General features: G+C 43.2%; 1 protein-coding gene across 2 annotated transcripts in view; it reads left to right on the forward strand.

Annotated features, from left to right (window-relative positions):
- Positions 1 to 2,841, forward strand: part of arhgef40 (Rho guanine nucleotide exchange factor (GEF) 40) — a 43,442-nt gene extending 40,601 nt beyond the window's left edge. For both annotated transcript variants that reach the window (XM_046064423.1, XM_046064424.1), the window contains exon 27: positions 216 to 2,841. The gene's annotated coding sequence lies outside the window, so the exon portion shown is untranslated. The remainder of the gene's footprint in view (positions 1 to 215) is intronic.
- Positions 2,842 to 6,958: the final 4,117 nt, after the last annotated feature.

Genomic DNA, 6,958 nt, shown 5'->3' on the forward strand with positions numbered 1-6,958 from the left:
TTGCTTTCGTTACAGCTGCTGCTTATATCGCCGCATCCCTGCCTCTCTCACTTTCTGATTTTACACATTTTTACTGATTCCTCACTCTTTTTCTCCAGAAGAAATACACAAATGTATCCTGAAGAATGCTTGAGATTTATGTAACTAACATTTTAAAATGTAAAAATGAAATGATTATTTTCTTTTTTTCTCTTCCCATAACTTTTTACAATCAGAAACTGGAACCTGGACTTTTAAAGATTTAAACATCTCTATTCCACCTCTGGGCAAGCTAAACTGGACTTCGAAGAGCAAGAAGACAAAAGATCTGAAAATCTGAACTTCTCCCACATGCTTGCTCTCCTTCCCTTTGCACCCCTTCACCTCCTTAAAACAAACAAAATGCCAGCAGATTAGCCGAAGCAGCACTGCAGTGCATTTTAAACCGCCCAGCTCTGATATGAACCCCTAAAGAAAAGCTTCCTTCAAAAAGGATCAAAACTGCCCTGTTTAAACCATGACAAGCACCAGCGGGGCTCTCTGCACTCCGCCATTTTGGATCTGCCAGTCTCAGTTGCTGGCAGAGTCATTGACACCAAAGGCACTTCAGCCACACAGTGCGGCCATTGTCTGCCCCACGGCTCCCCACTAGGCCAAACCACTTGGTCTGAACCACTGACTGCCTGGCTGGCTGACTGTACGCATCACATGCTCCAGCAACTGATAATAAACAGGAAGTGATACACAGGGCGTAAATCCACCGTAGAATTGCAGATTTAGAATGTTTTATGTTCTTTGTGATTTTCATAACGATGAATTGAGTACTGTAGGCTTTTTTTTCTCTCCTCCCTGTGTAAAAATGTGTGGCATAGGCTAGGTGTGATTGCATCTATGTAAATGAGGCAGGGGTGGTGTGAGCATACACACACACACACAGTGTCCCTCAACACATGCAGTCATTCTTATTGTTATAAGACAGTGGAGCACTATTCCCATTCACGTGCTCACACACTCACTGAGGCCATTTTAGAGCCTGGTACAGTTGCTAAATCAACGACAGGACACAGACTGTAAGCGTTGCCTTGATGATGAACGGGGATGTCTTACAGTATCATATCCGACTGCTATATACATTCTGTTACTGTGTTTGTTTAAGCTAATTATGTTGTATTAACACAGTGGCAAGGTTTTAAGGGCGACCTGGTTTTTAGTCTTCTTGGTGCCTTAAAAAAGTTCTTCAGTGTACTGATTATGATACAAGAAGTGCTGATAATGAATTTAATACTATACCTTTTAATATAAGATGCCATATTCCGTATGCCAAAGGTATAAAATGGGTGTCTGTGCAATGTTGATTTGTGTACAAAAATATATTGTTGTTGCATTTAGACTAAGCTTTCCTGATTGGAGTGTTTTCTCCATAAAATGGAGAAAGGTGGATCTGTTCAGTGTGCTATATTCTGGTTTTACTGTTTTGGTGCTTGCGGCCAGAAGACAAGTGATATCTTCAAAGCCTATTTCCTAAAATGTTTGAGATGTTGAAGTCGTGACGTCAGGGGACTGCTTTATCTTAAATCTTAAAGAAATAGTTTGACATTTTGGAAAATGGAGTTAGAGGAGAAGGGCGATACCACTGCAGCTGTTTAGCTTAGCTCAAAACCCCATGTACCAGCACATCTTAAGCTCAGTAATTAACATGCTGTCACTTTGCTTAATCCGCAATCACAAACCGTGGAGCAAAAAGGACAAGTTATTGTTTAATGGGCCAGAGTATTTATTGGCCGGGTAGAGCACCTTCCTGGACGCCAGTTATGTGTAAAAGTATTTTGTATGGATTAAAGAAATTTTTGGAGTGGGTAGGCAGATTTTGTAACCTTAAAACAGTGGTAGGCTAGCCGTATCCCTCTGCATCCAGTCTTTGTGCTAAGCAAAACTAAGCTAGCTTCATATTGACCAGTGGTATCAATCTTCTCATCTAACACTCAAGCAAATAAGCCTATTTCCCAAAATGTAGAACTTTCCCTTTAAGGTAGCATATCTCAAAATTAATGGAACATGCAATGAAAATAACTTCCAGAACAGCAACTTAACCTCTCCAACTCTGCAAGACTCACAAGTGGCTCTATTAATAATAACACTGGTGAATTTTATTCAAACTCTCAGAACAAAAAAATATATGAGGAAATTAAATGAGTACTGAATGTGTACAAAAGTATATAACCATATCTAGAACTTGTCATTTTATGTTACAATGCAGCCAAAAAAGTTTCATATGATGACATATACGTAGGTAATAAGAGTATGCACAGTCAATAAAACATCATCCATGTGTATGACTATCAAACCATAACATGCTTGAGGTACAATATGAAACCAGCAGGTAGCGAAAGCCAGCAGCAGCGGGAGGTTAAGCTCATCTCTGCAGACAGTAGCAGCAGCTCGTCACCGTTATCAGATTTAGCACGTTTCATATCTGCATTCCAATTCAAAAATCACAAATGGCTATTGAGCTGTTTTCTTAATCAATATGTAATTTGTTGGCTTGGAGAAGCCTTGTACACTCCATAGCCTTTAGCTGTTTGGTACATTGCGTTATATTGGAAGCAATGTAATGAACACCATCTTTCATTCTTACTGCAGTATAGATTGTCATATGCAGAATTGTTCACTTTTGTATGCCACGGCAGGGCAGTATTAATGTATAGAAACTTTTTTCTTGCTCTTTTGCTATGACACACTCTGCCTGATGTTTACATTTTTTGGGAAGGAATGTGGAATGTTCGAAATGCATGTTCTGCTTACTTGATAATTGTACTGTTTTATACTTTTCTGTGTTGAATTAAAACTGGATGCAAGTTCAAACCTCTCAGAGGGAATTGTTTTGGGGGGGGGGGGGGGGGGGGGGGGGGGGGGGGGGGTAGAGGTTGCACTTGAACCTTTTAGCAGGTCTAACCTCAAAACGAGGCCTGTAACCTCATAACCCCAAACTTGCTCTAATGAGCGGGGTCCCTCCTCTGAAAGCCAGCTGTACTGCTGCTTCCACCAGGCCTCACAAAAACCAGAATGATTAGATAACTACAGTGCAGCGCCATATCAAATAGTTCCAGGGATCAAATTCTCTGAAGGAGGGAGGGCAGATCGAGAGCACGAGTGTGTGTGTCCATCTGTGCATGTGAGGGACATGGAGAGAGGAATGAGAGATAAAGGGTGGGCAAAGAGGGGGGAGGGGGGGACAGGAAGGGGCAGAAATGAGGGAGAGAGAGAAAGAGAGCGACAGAGGAGAAGGACAGGAGACAGTAGGTGGGAATGATGGGAAATGAGCGAGGGCGAAGGGGCAGACAGACAGAGAGGCACAGCCAAGGGGAGAGCAGGAGCACAAGGGGGAGAGGAAGAATAGAGAGGGGGGCTTATAGAAAGAGGGAGACACAAAGTAGAGTTAGAACTTTTTTTTCCAATGGAGAGAACTAAGAGAGGGCCGAGAGAGCTGCAGAATGGATGAAGGAGAGAGAGTGAGCGGGGTAAAAGGGGGGATGTTGACAAAGCAGCGAGACTGTGGCGAACAAAGAGAACGTGAAGAGAATGAGTCGGGGGAAACATCAAAGGGATTTTTCAGGCCCGGTTACCGGGACAACAGACATTTGCATGCGATTAGCTTTTTACATCATATTAAGAAGGGTTAGGGTGAGGGAGGGAGGAGGGGGTGAGGGAGGGAGGAGGGGAACTATAGATCATACACACACACACACACACTGTACGAGATAGTGAGAGGGAAAAAATAGAGAAAGAAAAAGAGGGACGTTGGTCATCTCACGCGGATAAACTGACTTATAGGCAGCCAGCCAAGCGTTTCTTTTGTAAATGAGAGTGCATGTTGAGGGGAGATACAGTAATATGCCGGCGCAGACATTTTGGCAAAGGGAGGTCAAAGCAGCTAGTGTGTGTTCTTTTATTTTAGTTGTTTTTTTCTGTTTTGAATACAAGTTTAACACCAATGATTTAAAGCAGTGAGGATCAATCTGCCACCGAAACCTGTGAACGCTGATTTAAAGCGTCATTTGTGTATATTTTACTGTCACACTATTGCATCAAATTCATCAATAATTTGTCCATGTTATTTGACCAGAAATCTATATATCTATATCTATCTATATTTTAAGCTGCAGAGTATAAGCCAGACTTAAAATATAATGAAATCGATCCAATATAAAGAGACCGATCAAGGATGAACCAAGCAGATGTGATAAAATACCATTATAATGGATATATCAGCGTGTCGTCGCTTCTAAAAGAGGACCATGCAAACACAATTTTCAGATAAACTGAAGGAGTGTATGTTGCTTTACGGATTGAGAAGATTCACTCACTTCTTAAGCAAAGCAAACCATTTCAAAACCCATTATGAGCAGAAAAATGCGTTGTCACAAAGCTGAAAACAAGGCTGACATTTTGGAGATACATGTTTTTCACAGGACAGCGAAGATATGCAACACATATTAAGATTCTGGAAAATAACTCCATACAATAGATTGATTGTTATATCCTAAATTTCCAACAGAATCATCTTATAAGCCATCCACACGTATGGTCTCACATATATAGACACAATGTCTAGACCCAGGTATATATAAATATAAAAACCTGAGTGGATGGATCCACATTACACCATAAAGGCCTCGTTGTTTGCACACATGCAGTGCATACATCACTCTGTCAAAAAAAAAGCACCTCACACAACCTTCCCTGCAATCGTAAAAGCCATTAAACATGTTCCTATGGGCAGACACCCTCCGGCATTTTACACATGTAATATTATCCCACCATATCTCTCCTCCACCCCTCTTCCTCCTTCCTTCCCTCTTTCCTTCCCTCGCTCCTGTCTCTCCATCAATCCACGTCCCCTACACTTCCCCTCCCACTTTCCCCTCCATCTCCATCACCATCTCCATCCCTTTTCTCTCTCTCTCCCCTTTCTATCCATCCATTTTACTCCCTCCCCTCTTAATCTCCACCTCTCCCTCTTTATATTTCCCCTCCCCTTTCTTTTTTCTTCTTCCTCTCTGGCCTGCTCTGCTCTCTCCGTCTCTCTGAGTGTGTGTGTGTGTGTGTGTGATGCTTCAGTGCCCTCTGTATTGTGGCTGCATTGTGCCAGTAGGCGTCGCCGCGACAGCCGTTGTCACGGCAGCATTGTGATGGGGGGTGGTGGGGTGTCTGTGTGGGGGGTGGGGTGGGGACGGGTGTATTACAGTATCAATACCCTGACACTGCGACAAAAAGGACAGCAGCCGTAGCCACATATCACTCCACCTCTGCACTCCTACTCCTCCTCCTCCGTCGTCTCCTTCCTCCCTCCTTCCATCCCTCCCTGCGACCCCCCACTTCCCCCCCCCCAATCAATTCCCCCTCCCCTCCTTTCAATTGATTTCCCACCATATCTCACTGAATATGTACATATTGATCCCCTCCTCCCTAGCCTCATCCCTCGCTCCTTTCTTTCTCTCCTCTTGTTTTACTCAAACATCTATCAGATTTCATCCCCTCTATCTACGCCCCTCCACCCTTATCTCACTCCATCTCTCTCTCCCTCTTTCTCTCTCTCTAACACACACACACACACTTTCCTCATCTTTCATTTCATCTCCCCAATTCTTTCCCTCTCTCTGTGCCATCTCTTCTGCCCCCCCCTCACTCCTCCCTCCATCACACCTCCCTCCCCGTCTCCCTCCCTCTCGGCTGTTTTTTTTTTTTGTTGTTTTGTTTTTTTGGGTTTTGTGTGTATGTGTGTGTGTCTGTCTCACTCACTCTCTGAATATTAATTGGTGCATTTCTGCTGCGGCGGAGAAAACAATCAAAGCGTCAGGGGCGGGTGATGATGCCATTGTGGCAGCAGCAAACACGTACACATATGTACCGTGAGTATACACACAAACACAAACAAGAGTGCGAAGGGGAAACACACAAACAAGACAGACAGACACACACACACACACACACACATACACATTACAGTTACACATCAGCAGACAGAGAACACATAAATATGTGCACTTGTATACACATATATGCTGCTGACATGCAAAATGTGCTCACCCACACACACACTCATACACACACATTGATTTACTATGTACACACACTGAGACAAGCATGCACTGCACATATGCCACAGACTTAGTCAGTCACTCTCAGATAGCTACACAATAGCTGGCTTACAATGGCTGATCCAGGAGATGTTCTGCGTCAGCAAAGACATTTGAATTTCCCAAGCAACATTTTCCTTCACACAGTACTTGAGCACATCTCATTTAAAGCAACATTATGTAAGAATAGGTATTTTTTGCAACTTGGAACCCCTACAGTTTTGGAGAGCATAGGGTGGCGGGGGGGGGGGGTCCTTACACTGCTACACCCGGTGCTCCGAGCTTCCAGTCAAAGTAAAGTCAGCTGCACGGCTAACTCTGAGCTAACTAGCTATTGGCAGCTACAGTTAGCAGCAGTTAGCGGTTATTTTAGGAACCAGTAAAACAATATGTCGATCAAGAAAGTAATAACAAAAATTACACCAAAATCAAGTGGTGTTTCTGTACAGTGCTCAGTGACGCCCGGCCTTCAGAAACACTCCACTCCAGCATTTATTGTTTCTCCAACCTTCTTCTCGTCTCATTTGTCACTATTGTCCAAGCAGCTCATGGAGCGAAAGACCCATAGTTAGTTAGGCACATAGTGCCAGAACAGGCATTACAAGGTATTGTACCATAAAAATTATTTTGCAATCCGTTCTCACTCCAAAGTTGCCACATATGGATGCATGGTCTAGACCCCTTGGCGTGTAATGTACTTATAAGCACTGGGGAAAGCGTCACTTATGAACGCTAAAAGCTGATGTAGGATATAAATAACAGAAAAGTCAGAGTGAAGAGGTGGTTGAAGTGGATGGTGAAGTGGATTGAGACATTTCTCAATGTTAACCACTAGTTTTATT

The sequence above is a fragment of the Micropterus dolomieu genome, linkage group LG12 (genome assembly GCF_021292245.1).
Source record: "Micropterus dolomieu isolate WLL.071019.BEF.003 ecotype Adirondacks linkage group LG12, ASM2129224v1, whole genome shotgun sequence".
NCBI lineage: Eukaryota > Metazoa > Chordata > Actinopteri > Centrarchiformes > Centrarchidae > Micropterus > Micropterus dolomieu.